The sequence below is a fragment of the Monodon monoceros genome, unplaced genomic scaffold, assembly GCF_005190385.1.
Source record: "Monodon monoceros isolate NGI ecotype Baffin Bay Population unplaced genomic scaffold, NGI_Narwhal_1 Super_Scaffold_21, whole genome shotgun sequence".
Lineage (NCBI taxonomy): Eukaryota > Metazoa > Chordata > Mammalia > Artiodactyla > Monodontidae > Monodon > Monodon monoceros.
In genome coordinates this window covers 11783283-11799587 of record NW_021703778.1, presented here as the reverse complement: position 1 = coordinate 11799587, position 16305 = coordinate 11783283, and the positions used below count along the sequence as shown (strand labels likewise).

At 43.6% G+C, this 16305-nt stretch overlaps 1 protein-coding gene across 1 annotated transcript in view; it reads left to right on the top strand.

Moving 5' to 3' along the window:
• Window positions 1-16305, top strand: part of KIAA1217 (KIAA1217 ortholog) — a 774831-nt gene that overhangs the window by 194079 nt on the left and 564447 nt on the right. The window lies entirely within an intron of this gene.

Sequence of the window (16305 nt, the reverse complement as noted above, 5' to 3'; positions counted from 1 at the left end):
AGCGCCAGCAAGAGGGTTCCAAGGAGGTGACACAGGACTCTCCCCAACTGTCCAAACAGCTGTCGCTGACGAATGACATCTGCTTCCCGTTCCCACTGCTCATTCTAAATATGATCATCAAGGGAGGATAGCGAGAGTGATTCCATCACCTGGACCTGGGAGTGGCCTGTGTCTCCAGGTTGCCTTTGGTGAGATTTGATCACCCAGCTCTGTTTTGAGGTTCACGCTATGTATTATGTGTATCTGTACAGACATATGTGTGTATATAATGAGCTAGACTGGTTTTAGCTTAAAAGTTTTTAAATAGGATTCATTTTTTCAATTGAGAGTCAACACATTTTTTTCTCCCACTATTCTTAGAGGGGAAAAAAACCCAAGAGGCTAAGGACAAATTGGCTTGTCTCATCCACCATGTGAAAAGCAAGTGGAAAAACAAGCAGTCACAAATGGCTCTTGTTATGATAATGTAGCATAACTGACCCTTGGCCAGTCCTTTCGGGCCACTGTTTTTAGCCAGGATAACCTTTGCATGAGGCCTGCTCCAAGTGCAGGGTCACGGCTGAGACCCCTTGGGAATGTCACCGTTCCCACAGATGCTTCAGTGGGAAGGCATCTGTGAGCCTTTGCGCCATGGCAGAGCTGCTGCCATCCGCAGGCTGCCACCAAATCCTGTTCAGGGCAAAAACAGCCAAGTCCAGAGTGTTCCCAGCCGTGGATGGGACATGGATGATTTTACATCCCATGTATCGTGGTAGTTTTGTGATCTTTAAGAATTTAAAGAAGAATGTATAGTCGGTGTCAATACACCAGCAAAAAAAACCTGCCCCCAGAGAGCAAACTTGCTGAGAGCAGATGTTGGGATGTTTGTCTTTGCACCAGTGGTGCTGCTACCAAGTGGGAGCTGGATGTCCCTGATGCATGCATGCCCTCAAGAAGCGCATGGTGGTTGAGAGCAGGTTTCCGAGGAATAAGGGGCAGGGCATGCGGCATCAGTGACTGAGGCAAAGGTCTCATTGTCAGTCTGTGATGTTGAGAGAAATAGAAATGACACCCCCCTCCATCACTCAGTGTTTATTGTCTTTGGTTTGGGGTCATCTGGATGAAGGTTTATTGCATGGAAATAGTCATCTGGGAGTCCCTAACCAGAAAGGTGTCAAGCGTGAAATGTTAGCTCTGTATGTTTGAAGCTAGTCACAGTCTTTGAATAATTTATTCACTTACCTTGGCTACAACCCCCCCCCCAATAAATTGCTAATAAGCTATGACTATGCAGATTCATTCATTCATTCAACAAATATTTATTCATACTTATGAAGTGCTCAGACACTGTCTTAGGCTCTGGGAGCAAATGACAATGTTAATTACCCACGGCTTTGCTCTCAAACCCCATTCTGCGGGTGCTGACGTGAATCTCGAGGGGTCTCTGTGACAAGACTTGGAAGACCCCAAAATTCTTCCCCAGGCCTTCTTTCTCCTCCACGGCCTGGTTCTTATGTGGCTTCTGCAGGGCAGAGCACTGTCTAGAGTTTACTGGCTTCTAGAACTAAGGAGTTTTACAGATACATCCAGAATGAAAGGGCTTCCAAGAAAGACCAATCCAAGGGGCGGTCCTCCAAGAGAAGACTCCAGATAGGGTGACATTAAAGAGGTCTTGCCCCATGAACAGGAAGGTCATCAACCCTGCACTCCACACCCAGCAGGACTGCCACCAAAGGGGTGACTCTCAGCCTTTTTCTGCCCTGAAGCACTCTCGGGAGGACTCAGGTGGAGGGGAGAGGTCCTGGATGTCCTTTTCCAGGATCCTGTTTGGGGCCAGCCATGGGGATGCAGATTCAGAGGTGGCAGTTGGGCAGTTTCTTCTTTAGTCCCTAATCATCCCATCCTGGCCTGTCCTCTCCTTTGAGAAGGTCTCTGGATGGATTGATTGAAGTGCATTTGATTTCTGGACTGATAAGATTTTGTTTTGAACGCACCTTGAGCTTTTCGGGTGGCCACAGAACTCCTTGGTCTCTCTGGGGTCTTTCAGGTTGATACTTAAGATGAGTCATCAGAGCACTTGAGACTTGGCCTCAGGATGATTAAACACCACATTTGCAAGAAGTTTTGAGGACGTTAAGGCTAATCCCCTCCTGTATCCCCTTTTGCCACTCAAATCAGTCTGCCACATTCTGACGGGTAATTTTCTGGCTTCTTTTTTAAGACAGCCAATGTCAGAACTTCTCTACCTCAAAGTAGTCCAGTCCACTGGTGGCCGTAATGGGCAGAAAGTTCTCCTGCTATGTGAACCTAGTTTCAGTTTATATGAAACTTGTTTCCATTTTAAAGGCAAAGCATTACTTTCATGTTTATATGGGACTATTTCAACAACGTTGGTTTCTGGTGAAATGCACGTGTTGGGATTCCTATACCCAACAGGGAATGAATGATTTCTCTACGAGATTGGGTCAGAGGGACAGAACTTCCCTTCCCTGCAGCTGGAGCCCAAAACAGACAACTGCAGGCTCCTTGCAGCCCTGTTTTCTGATCCAGTAAACAGGTTCCATTAGAAAGAGCCCTTTGGGCTCTCCTGGTTCCATATGATTGAAAGATTAGTTTGAGATTCAAGCATATGGTTGTCACTTCCTTCTCTTACGGTGTTATTGATTCGGGGGTCCCGCTGCTCGCCGCTTACAAAAATCAATACTCGCAAATGTTGGTAGCAAGAGAAAGGCGCCTGTAATCAGAATGCCGGCAGTCTGGGGAGATGGTGGAGTCAACCTTCCCCAGAAACCACCTTTGAAGATTCTGCTCAACTGTGAAACTTTCAAAGGGAAGGAGCGAAGTAGTATCAGTTAGTCACTGAGATGGGGTACAGAGTCATTGCCGTCCCCTGCTGTGTACAGGCTCATCGACTCTTTGTGATCTTCCTCTAGACTTTATCTTGTTCACCCAGTTTGGTTACACAATGTGTTTGCGAGATTACTAAAGGGGACTTGAGGGAAGAGATCTGGTCATCTATTAATTACTTATTCTTCGTTTCTACTTCTTCAATCTACGGATAGAACCGACAAGTTAGACAAGGTATGGTGTGATTAAAAGATTTGAAAGGTGTGCTTGGGCCTGAGGTGAGCAGAGCATTGGGGTGCCTGGTTTAAAAGTTAGTTACAATATAGCTTTGCTGAAGCGACAGGGAAGGAGGCTTCCTGCTCAGGGCGGTTTCCTGCAAAGCACTGCGTACAGTGGTAGCTATAGTATTGCCTATCTGCTCCTACACAGATACTTCAGGTGCAGTGCAAGGATTCTGCTTCAACTTTTCAGGGAAATCAGAACCCAGTCACCAGAAGGCTCCAACAGCCCCTACTTAAGGTGACTTCCCTGGTGGCACAGTGGTTAAGGATCCTCCTGCCAATGCTGGGGACACGGGTTTGAGCCCTGGTCCGGGAAGATCCCACATGCCGTGGAGCAACTAAGCTCGTGTGCCACAACTGCTGAGCCCGAACACCATAACTACTGAAGCCCACGTGCCTAGAGCCCGTGCTCTGCAACAAGAGAAGCCACCGCAGTGAGAAGCCCACGCGCCGCAATGAAGAGCAGCCCCCCGCTCGCCACAACTAGAGAAAGTCCACGTGCAGCAAAAAAGACGCAATGCAGCCAAAAATTAATTAATTAATTTAAAAATGTGTGGTGTTTTGAGATAGATGATCAGCATGGTCTTTGCAGAGTCTGGTGATTTTCTCCTGGGAGAGTGCTTGAGGGTGAGCAGATTCTCCCAGTTGGCTATTTGGTTGGAGATAATTGCCTGTTTCTTTGCAGAACAGGTGCGGATGTATTTGGTTCATCGCACTGCTCCTAGCATTATTAGCAAAACATTGTTGTTTGCCAGGTTGTGACTATGTGTGTCCTTGACTCAAGGACTGAGAGCATCAGAGTTCAACAGATAATAAAGGCTGTGAGGGGTTATTTAATGACAGAAAATGTTGCTGAGGGTTACATCAGCATGGGACAAAGTAAAGGAAAACTTAGCCAGAACTGAGGGCATTAGAAAGAAGGTGTTGGGCTTCCCTGGTGGCGCAGCGGTTGGGAGTCCGCCTGCCGATGCAGGGGACACGGGTTCGTGCCCCGGTCCGGGAAGATCCCACATGCTGCAGAGTGGCTGGACCTGTGAGCCATGGCCGCTGAGCCTGCGCGTCCGGAGCCTGTGCTCTGCAATGGGAGAGGCCACGGCAGTGAGAGGCCCGCGTACCGCAAAAAAAAAATAAAAAAGTAAAAAAAATAATAAAAGAAGATTTCTTAGTCCATCTGGGCTGCTATAAGAAAAATATCATAAACTAGGTGTCTTATAAAGAGCAGACATTTATTGCTCAGCGTTCTGAGACCCCTCTTCTGGTTGCTGACTTCTGGTTGTATTCTCACGTGGCGGAAGGGGCAGGGAAGCTTTCTCAGGCCTCTTCTGTAAGGGCACCAGTCCTATTTATGAAGGCTCTGCCCTCAAGACTTCATCACAAAGGCTCCACCACCTAATACCATCACCTTGGGGGTTAGGATTCCAACATATAAATTTTAGGGGGACACAAAAACATTTAGACCATAGCAGAAGGGGTAACATTATAAAGAGTACAGTAAAAACTTAGTTTTGATGCAGATTATAAGGTAAACCAAGTAGGACTTTTAAAAATAATAATGCTGTGCTCAGAATGGTAAGAAAAACATACTGTAGTAAGCTGAATGATGGCCCCTAAAGATGTCTACATCCTCATCCTGGAAGCTGTGAATGTTACTTTTTATGGCAAAAGGGACTTTGCAGCTGTGTTTAAGTGAGGGATTTGAGATGGGGAGATTATCTCAACGTGTAACCTCAAGGGACCTATAGGTGGAAAGCAGAGGGAGACGGGTGTAACGATAGAGGTAGAGATGGGGTGATATGCTTTGAAGCTGGAAGAAGGGGTTAGAAGCCGAAGAATACAGGTGACCACTAAAAGCAAGAAAAGGCCAAGAAACAGTTTCTCCTCCCCAGAAGAACCAAGCCTGCTGACATCTCAACTTAAGCCCAGTGAAAGTGATCTCAGACTTCTGACCTCCCCAACTGCAAGGGAATAATCTTGTGTCTTTGTAAGCCACTAAAGCTTGTGGTAGTTTGTTACAACAGCAGCAGGAAACCAGTACTCCTATCTGTATGTTCTTTCTGAAGTGATTAGAGGAAAGTCAAAAATCCCGGAGATGATGGAAGGAAACTATAATTACTGGCATGCCTCAAGAACAAGTGGAGAGTTCCAATCATGAACATAAGGTGCGCAAGTGAGTTGGGAAACTTCTGCATGAGAAGAAAATGTAAGGTTGTTTAATACCTGTGTATCGTCAGAGGAAGATGGAAAGGTTATACAAATTTTGTGATGAAAGGAGAACAGAGGACAGCAGTAGGATCAGACTATTTTGGAAGGAAAGTGACCTTAAAGGTCATCTTATCCATCCTCCCGTATTGTAGCTGAAGGAATTTGGACATGGAGAGCTTCAGGAAGTAGTCCAAAGTCACACAGCAGGGCCACAGCAAGCTGGGTCCATACCCTTTGCCTCTTGATTCCAAATTCCTCCAGGGATTTTTCTCCCACTCCATTATATTTAAAAGTTTGCAAATAATCTGTAATGAAAAAAAGAAGTGAAATGCTGTAGATAAAATCCAGTGCACAGGGCCTCAGTAATAGGTGTTAAGCTCATTCTTCATTATGACTTTATCATCGGGTTTGAAAGGCGGAGTGGAAAACATTATTGCTGTTTGCAAATGCTCGTAAATCAGGGTATGGAGTTTACTGTTACTGGGGGAAAAAGAGATAACAAAGAATTTCAATGTAGACATTTGAAAATATAGATTTACTGAGAGAAAACATTTTTGTTAATCTGGTAGGCAGAATCGCATTCTTCTGAGAGACCCAGAAACTGACATGTTTTTCCCACTTTCCTGACCTGAAAATGTCTTTGAGGTGAAATGCCTCTTTTTTTTTTTTTTTTTTGGTCCCCAAAGTCTTAAAATTGCCTAGAAATGTAGGAGAAGGAGAGGGAGAGGGAGGGGCAGACCAAGAAGAGGAGGAAAGAGAGGAGGAGGGAGAGGGGAAACAGCAGCAGTGGCAGCAGAAGTGGAAGGAAAAGAAGGGGAAGGAAAGAATCTATGAAGGATAGGGATTGCCCACTTCCCTTCTTCTCCTCCAGCACGCTTAGACCTGCAGCCATTCAACAAAGAGTTATGAAGCCAGAGCCAGGCCCTGGGAGGCATCCAGGAAGGAAACTGCTGGGGCTTCTCTCTAGTGGGGATACGTACAGTAACTTAGAGACCTGTTAAGAGAAGGACCATGCTAAGTACCTCTCTCCTCTCCCAACCACCTCCACGCTGCGTTGTGCCAGGGTTAGCATCTTCTGACTGTCTCTGGCCTTTCCCAGTTTGCTTAATAATTTCCTGAGTTTTTGAAAGAATTTCTTGACCTGAGTGAATTGCGCTGCACAGTCAGCTTTGATGCTGTTTCATGTTTCACGGGCACAAGCATCATTTTCTCATGAATCCTTAAAGATCTTCCAGAATTTGCCACCTCTGATTGAGATGCTGCCCGTGCATCGTCCTGGAGTGAAAAAAGTGGATGGAACCCTGGGCGAGTGTGGACAGGCTGGATTAATTCCTGATCCCTGTCTCTTTCTCGCTCTGTGACAAGTTACTGAACAAGTAAACTTGGGGTCTGGGATTCAAGGAGGCCCCCAATAAAAACAGCACTTCTCTTTTCTGCCTGCATTTTGGTCAGTTGAGAATTGAAACAAAGTAGTAAGGCAGAAGGGTTTCAAAACGACACCTACATTCTGGACAGAGATGATGCCAGAGAATTTGGCTTATATCTGCGGGCCAGTAGACTTTCTCTCATTAAATCTCAGGATGTGCGTACTTACGCATCCTCCATCACCGCGATGCTGGGTCCAGGCAGACCTCCTCCCACTGGGGCAGAGAGTGTTCCTAAAGAACCGGGATAAAAACTCTGCTTGGGCACATTGGTCCTCAGGAAAGAGAAGGAAGAGGGGCTGATTTAGACAGGCCTGGTATCTCCTCCCTGCTCCTCAGTTAGATTGAATCACTTCCCCTCCTGAGGGGAAGGTGGGATAAGGGGGCTTAACAAACCAGGAGCGTACCCATTGGTGCTCCCTGCACATAAAAGGAAGCATCAGAAGTCAAATACTTGAGCTTCTCATCTTTAAAATGGGGTTAATACTCATTTCATGTTAATCCGATGACTATGATGAGGTGTATGGGGAAGACCCTCTATCCCAGTGCCTGGAAAATTGTGACCTGCCTGTCTCCCCCGCTCCCTCCCCTTTTCCTCCCTCTTGCCGTCTTTCAATCCCTATCTCCCTCCCTCTCCGTTTAGAGGAAGTTATTTGAGAAACAAATCTACCCTATTTGTTTTAACTGCCTGAAAATGTTTCCCACAAGTGGATTTCTGCTCTGGCAACAGTACCATTTTCTCTCACCTGTCTTTCCCTAGCAAATAACAAGAAAGGTGTGTGTGTGTGTGTATGTGTGTATGTATGTAGCCAGATGTTATCTGTAAGTTGAGGTTCTCTTGCAATACTACTGATAATTACTCTGTTTAAAGTGTAACATGGAAGTGATACGAAAATTAGGGCTACATAAAACTTCCAATAAATTTAGGATAGTGTATTGAGGCATCAAAGTCGTATTTTATTTTACTATACAAGAAGGCTGGTATCCTACAGTGAGATGCTCATATATGATTCACAGTGAGGATGTGTGTTCATGAAAGTAAAATCTTAAGGAAGATAAAATGGTTATGCATTCACCCTTTGGGCATATATTTTGGAGATGGGATTTATCAACCCTCTGCCATTTCCCAGAATAAATGCTTCTGAACGTTTTCTTGCTTCGTGTCCCCTGAATGTCACCTGTTTTTGGTGCCGTGGGTTCTGTAGCACAGGTGCAGGTATAAACAGATATGCTGTTCTGGCCTCCAGAGACGGTGAGTTTCTTTTCCAGGCTTAGTTGTGAAACTATTGTGCGATAAACCAAACGTCACATTGAACACAAGACAGGGAACTCACATATAAAAATAAGTATTACGGTAATCACTAATAAATTCACCAGAAACCTGCATCATCCAGCCACTGAGGACTACTGCTGCTAGATTTAAGGTCAGATGCCGCAGCTAATGCCCAGGAAACCAGCCAACGCGCGAGTTCCTGAGGTGATAGCTTGCTCACTGTTTAAATGTGTAACTTCAAAGAAGAACCAGTGACACTCTACCTCTGTAAGCTTAGCTGGGTTTTGCATAATCATCAAGCCATTCAGTCCCTCCCTGAGACACTGTGCTCTTACATTTCACAAGCAAGCCCCATCCCGGAAGCTCTTGCTGAGCTGCACAAGGTCCCTTGAGAGAAGGTTCGACTTGGTGGGGCTGTGATCTAGATCTACATGGTTTCTAGCTCTTCATTTTCGAAGCAGATAGCACACTCTAGTTGAAAACGTTGCCTTTAACAGCTCCCCGAGAAAGTAGCTTCCCAGAAATTCCAGATGTCCATCACTTGATGAATGGATAAACAAAATGTGGTATATCCATACAATGGAATAATATTTGGCCATAAAAAGGAATGAAGTAGTGATACGTGCTACAACATGGATGAACTTCGAAAACCTTATGCTGAGTGGAAGAAGTCAGACACAAAAGGCCACACATATAATTTCATTTTATATGAAATGTCCAGAATAGGCAAATTCACAGATGGAATGTATGGTTACCGGGGGATAGAGTGGTGGTAGGCGATGGGGAGTGACTGCTAAAGGGTGTCCTCTTGGGGTGATGAAAATGCTCTGGAATTAGATAGTGGTGATGGTTGCACAATTTTGTGAATATATTAAAATCACTGAATTACATACTCTGAAAATGAAAAAAAAATTGCAGTGTTAACATTTTCTGTTTTAGTTCCATAATAGACCTTTCTCTTTGCTGATGGTTATGTATTTAATGGTCGGTTTGTTCATTTTTTTATTTAAGTGTCGTTATTTAGTAAGTAGTTATTGAGTGCCTATTGCGAGCCAGGTGTTATTCTGGGCCCCAGAGATAGAGGATTGAATAGGGCGTTTTTCTCATAGAACTTGGAGCCTTCGGATGTGGAAAAGAGTCAATGAACCAGGAATTACATGCACATGTGCTGTATAGTGCTTGCTATGTGTCATGCTCCCAGCAACCCTGTGAGGTAGATACTATGATCGTCTGCATTTTACAGATGAGGAAACTGAGGCCCTTACAGCTCAGGGGTTCGCAGAGGTCGTAAGGAACTTGAACACAGGCGGTATGGCTCCAGAGTGTATTTTCTTCACCTCCAGGTGGAAAATTAAAATATGGTGAAGCCAAAGCCATGGAGTGGTTACTTTCAATAGAGAGGTATCAGCAGGCTTCTCCATCTGAAGTCTGAATGACAAGAAAAAGTCAGCTGTGCAAAGATGGGAGCAAGGAACAGCATGTTCTAAGGCTCTAAGGCCCAAATAAGTTTGGCACTATAGAGCATCCACAAAAAGACCAGTGTGGCTGGCAAGTCAGAGGAAAAAAGTCCACGATGAGGTGGTGATGCAGAAGCCAGGTAGGGCTTTGTCAGCCAAGAAAAGGAGTGAGTGTGAACATCGATGATTTTGTAAAATATTGCAATGCCAAAAAAATAAAATAAAATTTACAACACAAAACCTTTCATTTACTGTTGATTATTCATACAGTTTTTCTTCTTGGCTAACGACCATGAAGTCAGCACCAGTTAGAAAGAAAAGGAAATATGGACACGCCAAAATAAGGGATTTTAAAATCAACCCCTGGATCGATACAGAAAAATGTCAGGCTTCAGTAATGTCTGCTTCTGTGTCATCTTACATAGTTATTATCTAAACATTCAAACTAGAAAATGGTTGGAATTCCCAGGGAATGGCAGTAGGGCTTCAACAAGACCGATGTCCACATTTGTTCTGTATCATCCACTTTTTTTTCTTTTTTTGTCTTTTTTCAACATCTTTATTACAGTATAATTGCTTTACAATGGTGTGTCAGTTTCTGCTTTATAACAAAGTGAATCAGTTATACATATACATATGTTCCCATATCTCTTCCCTCTTGCATCTCCCTCCCTCCCACCCTCCCTATCCCACCCCTCCTATCCCACCCCTCTAGGTGGTCGCAAAGCACCGAGCTAATCTCCCTGTGCTATGAGGCTGCTTCCCATCATCCACTTTTTGTTCTCAATTCTACAGCACACATTTTCTCACATCTGGATGTTTTCAGAATTGGTTTGCATCTTACAATCAAAATGTGCATGTATATGCTACCAAAATAACTGGCAGGGTCTTTCAGAAGTTGCAATTTCTGCATCTTGCTGGAAAAGGACATTTTGGAAATTGAGCTATTTACCATTTCAACAGAAGCCAGAATCAGTGAAATAGAGCTTTCCAGTGTGTCTGTGACTCCTTGGGCAGAAGTTAGACATTTGAGGATGCTCTAGCTCCATCTCATTCATGGAAGTTAACTCAGTGTGAAGATGGTGTTCCTGAAGTTAAGGCCTACATACCATGCCTTCAAGTGTCACTTGACCTTTTATGTTTCACAACCATAGACAGCCCCTCGGTATTGGCCCTGCCCTTCCTCAGATGTGCCCCTCACATTGGTCTCCTGAAAGATCCGTCAATTATATGGAACTTCAGTTCAACTACCTCACTGTCTTTTTCAAAATTGAAAGATACATAACACATCATAAGTCTGGCGGCAGTATCATCATCTAATGAGTTGTAGCAACAGAATATTATGTTAAATGCTTTTCTGTAGTTTTCTGCAGTCCCTATTTTTAGGCTGTGAACTAACTCAGCCTGTCCGTCTCTATGAGGTATCACTTACAGCAGCACTAACATTTGCCGAGCGCTTCCTAAGAGTCAAACACCATGTTAAATTCTTTACCTAGATGCCTTGAACAATTCCCATAACACCCCTGGATGGCAGGTATTGACGTTGGCATCTCCAGTTTATAGATGAACAAACTGAGTCTCAGAGAGGATGAGTAACTTGTGCTTGGTCATGTAACCAGTAAATGGCAAAGCTAGGATTTGAGTCAACGATCCTACTCACTTACCTATGCCCTTGTCTTTTACCCCTGTACCTAGATACCAAGAGAAAGGAGATTCACTGTGTCCGGGTCACTCCATCAACACTTACCTAGACTAGACTATAAACTCCTGGAGGCACGAATTATGTCTTTCAGTTCTCCTGTCCCCAGCCCAGTACCTGACACAGAATCTGTGCATGATAATTATTGGTGGATGGATTATCCCTGTTCGAGTGTAGGAAACTGCATCAGACTGACCTGAAGGTATTAGCTCGCCAACAACAAATCAGTGTCATTTTCCTTTCTCTTTCTTGGTATTAGATTTACCTTCCAATATTTTGTTTTACTAGATGGCAAATATGCAATTTCTTGGAACTCTTGTGTGTGAGAGTCCTGGCAGGAAACAGATGATTCACTCAAGCAGAGTAATTGAGAAGTGTGGTAAAGAGGCTGTTTGCAGAGCAGTGGACAGGGTTTCAAGGAACACAGCAAAGGACATTGCAGTCATTCAAGGCTAGTGGCTTCAGGGGTGTCGTCACCCCTCCACTTGAAAAGGCAAGGCTTGGGGGACCATACTAAAGCTGCCCTAGCAGCCCAGCAGGAAGAAGCAAGAGAGTCGTAAACCTTGGCTTTTCCATTCTCCCACCTCTATCTCCTGCCCGTGCCTCCCTCTTGGCTGAAGGTAACCGGAAGCCAAGGTGCAAGGGAGCCCTAACTACAGTCCTGACGTCAGTCTCTCCTGGGCACAGATAAAGTGCAGAAGGCTGAGAATGTGACTGGTGGAGCAGGCAGACGATATTCATCACAACTTGTGAGAAAAACCAAGAGCATAGTGATGGAAAAAGTTTTCACATATTGAGGTATGGGGAAGTCATTCTGGCTTATGCATGATTTGGCTCGAACTTGGTGCTAACTAGAACAGCCTGTCTTATGGCCTCTCACACATGCATTGTACATCTGCTTTAACCATTAATGAAAAGAATGCATTTGAAAATCAAAGTGGAGTAACTGCAGTTCAGGCATTCAGATCGAGCCAGTGGCCATTGTGGACCTGGTTTCAGACAAGTTCCTGCATCACAGAGAACTTGAATTCTCCAAACTGTATCGAACTCAAGGACACCACCAGTCATTCTCAAAACGGTGTCTGCTAGCAGTTACCAGCTGCAATTTTATGGTCTTAAGGTCTCCCGTTGTAACTATGCAACCATTTCAGATCCCAACCAATTCTTGCTTAATAAGCACCCTCTTTTCTTGGCAGCTGCAATCCTAATTCTCAACAAACAACTTGTGTAATTTTGCAGGTTTTACCCTTATAGGCCTTTCCCATTTTGTAGTCCAGCAGAACACAACTCGAGTTTTTCTTGAATCTGTGTCTCCCAGGCTATCATCCTCAGTTTGGATCGAGTAAAATTCTTTTCTATGCCTATTATAAATTGTTTATTGATTATTTGTACCAACCGTAGACCTGTATAGTTCAAAAGTATATTGATGACCTAGTTTAGCTCTCACTTGTTCCATACAGTATTCATTCATTCAACAACTAGTTGTTGATGGTCTCATACATGCTGGTCAAAGTAGATAAATTAAGCCAGATTCTTCCTGTCTTTAAAGTGCAACTTTAGAGAACCTAGAAATGTTAACTCTTAAAAGACGCTTGAACAATATAATATATCATCAACTCCGGGAGCCTAATACACAACTATGAAGAAATATATACGTGGGGAGTGTGGAATAACTACAACATTTTTCACACACAGAATTTCCTCAGAGACTATTGAGTCTTGCCCTCACGGAGAATTTTCTTTATGGTTTTTAGATAGTAATATTTAACATCATTTTTACTTCACACTGTTGGTACAACATTTGTTTTTACACTAAGAAGTATGAGTTCTGAAGTCATTAGGTGTTATCTTTCTTCAAAGTAGCCAAATCGATGGTATTAACCATTACTGTCTGGTTTTCAGATTGCAGAAGAACTGGTTGCACACCAAACTTAATAATTATGATAATGAGGAAGCAAAAATAAATAAATGAATACTGTTGCCTGGAAAAATGAGCAAATATTAAGCAAAATTAGGGCCATTTATAAGCAATGCCCTTCGTTCGTCGATGAGCTAGAACTACAGGCAGTTTATAATGTAAGTGCTGTAGAGACGTTGTATTAGCCTTTCAACACTGCTTATAATAGCTGTTATTTTGCCCATTTTACTTCCTGTATAATAAAATCAGCATATTCTTTGCTGAACATTGTGGAGCTAGGGCCTGTTAGCATGTATTCCGTGCTTATATCTTCCCTACAAGCTGTTTAATGACACTGAAGGGAGGGCTGATGATAGAAGTTGATAGAACTTCAGACTAAAGATTATTGTTTGAAAAGCCTCAAAGGGCAACACTCTTCACCGAAGGCTGAATTGGCTTCTGAGATGAACGTTCTGCTTTGGACTAGGGCTCCGGGGACCCAGGACATGCTCTTTGCTAGGCTACCAACCCTTGCGCCTGGAGCAAGGTCTTGCCTTTCTGAACCTTCATCTATTTAGTTGCAAAATCATTGTGCTAACTTTCAACAGTCACCAAGTCACTCTCCAGCTTTGAAGTTCCATAATTTTCTGCTAACCAAAAATATAAAGTGGTCTTAGAGCATATTTTTCAAGTTCTCTAAATAAAACATATTCAAAACAAATGCATTAAGTTTTCTGGCCTCCAAAGATAAATACCATGAATATTGACCAGAGCATGGAATTGATGACTCTAAAAATTCACGGGCTATTCATATTTTCCTTTGCTACATTGGTGGCATTTCTCGTTAGGATAAGTAAGGTCTAGGTCCTATAAGGAAATGAGTGACAGTGCAGAGAAAGTGATGGCACCTCCTGTGTGTTGAATTCTTGGCCTGTTTCAAAGCTGTAGAAGCCAAAAAATGAATAGGAGGCGATTAAAGACCATAGGTTGATTCTTAATTATTAAACTGACTTCAAGTCAATTTAAATGGACATGATTATCCAAATATCAGACTTCTGTCAACCCCAGACCACTGAGGAAAAAACATCTGAACATTCACAGCAGTTGCCAGCAAATGTCTGCATTAAAGCAACACACTTCTGTCTGTCCTCACTCAGCAGTTATTGGCTCTAATTTAACCTGGAATTCTCAATGTAACACGTAGTTTTACCTGAAATCCTACGGACTAGTTTATATGATTCTCAGACTAAGGTATAAATAAACTAGGAGCTAGGTAAAGGGAGACGCTTAGAAATACACATAGTAGGGACTTCCCTGGTGGTCCAGTGGATAAGACTCCGCGCTCCCAATGCAGGGGGCCCGGGTTCAATCCCTGGTCAGGGAGCTAGACCCCATATGCATGCCGCAACTTAGAGTCTGCATGCTGCAACTAAGAAGTCCGCATGCCACAACAAAGATCCCCCACACGTGGCAGTGAAGATCCCACGTGCCGCAACTAAGACCCAGCACAGCTAAATAAATAAATAAATATTAAAAATAAAAATTAAAAAATATTTAAAAGACATACACATAATAAAGGCAAGGGAAATGAAATTTCAGAGCCTAGATTTGAGGAATAGATAAAATAAATAAAAAGTAGACAGAAGAGGACTTCCCTGGTGGTTCAGTGGATAAGACTCTGCGCTCCCAGTGCAGGGGGCCTGGGTTCGATCCCTGGTCAGGGAACTAGATCCCACATGCAAGCCACAACTAAGAGTTCACATGCCACAACTAAGGAGCCCGCCTGCCACAACTAAAGGAGCCTACATGCTGCAACTAAGGCACCCACGAGCCGCAACTAAAGAGCCCGCCTGCCACAACAAAAACCCGGCGCAACCAAATAAATAAATAAAATTTTAAAAACAGGCAGAAAATTGTATTATGGAAACTATAACTAATATTCATAATAAAGTAATTGTATTATTAATGATATATTGAGTTATTTGCACCAGCATTCATTTAAGAAACAGTGTATAACCTTACCTCTAAAGATTTTCATCAAAATGGTTACTCTTTCTTTTAAGTTTTGGTGCTGAAAGAGGCGAGCTATATATATACATAAATATATATATATAAATCATTTATTTAGAAGAACGGAAGCCCAGCTGATGGTCGATAAATGTCAGGCTCCCACTGGGAAACAGATGGCACACACAAATTAGGGTAATTCTAGATGGCTTGTTAATAAAGGGATTGATTACAAAGGAGACTGTAAGAGATGCAAGAGCTAACAGAAGACAAGCTATCCCCACGCCTTGTTTCAAAGAGCAAGAAGAAAAGTTTACTGGAACCAGGAATGAGATAAAGTCGAGTAGAGCAGGTGGCCTGGTGACCTTCTGTCAAGGCACACAGCAAGGCTGGGCTCACCTCAACAGAGATGAACTAGGTAAGTTCGTTCTCTGGCCCCACCCTTCTCAGTTCCTCCAGTCTCCTCCTGGGACTTCCCATCTGCTGAATCCAGCTGGAAGCCAGAGGACATGGGAGTCCATTGATGTAGCCCATTTAGGTCAGCTTCCAGGGGCTGAGAGAATGGTAGAGAAGGATAGAGTATAGGTTGAGGGCCAGAGGAAGATACCCGGCACACTACTTATGGTGGGTTAAATTGTGTCCCCCAAAAGATATGTTCAAGTTCTAAACCTGGTACCTATGAATGTGACCTCAATTGGAAATAGGGTCTTTGCAGGTGTAATCAGATTAGAATGAGGTCATATGAGATCAGGGTGGGCCTAAGTTCAATGACTGGCATCTTTATTCGACAAAGCAGAGGGATATTTGGACACAGAGATACAGAGGCTATACACAGGCTGTGTAACCATGGAGACAGAGATGGGAGTGATGCAGCTACAAGCTAAGGAACAACAAGGATTGCCAGCAACCCCCAGAACCTAGGAAGAGGCAAGAAAGTATCGTCCCTAGAGCCTTCAATAGGAGCACAGCCCTCCTGACACCTGGATTTCAGCCTTCTGCGCTCCAGAGTATCGATTTCTGGGTTTTTTTTAAGCAACCCAGTTAATGGTGATTGGTTATGGCATCCCTAGGAAACTAGCATACATAAAGCAGTGTGTTTTGCAGTACCAGTGCAATACAAATACAGTTGAGTTCTCCTTCATCTGATTCTTTTAGTCAAGTGATCACAGCCCCAAAGCTAGGTAACATATGATGTAATCATAGGGATGGAAGTATTTGGAGATGAGGGAGGGGTGTACC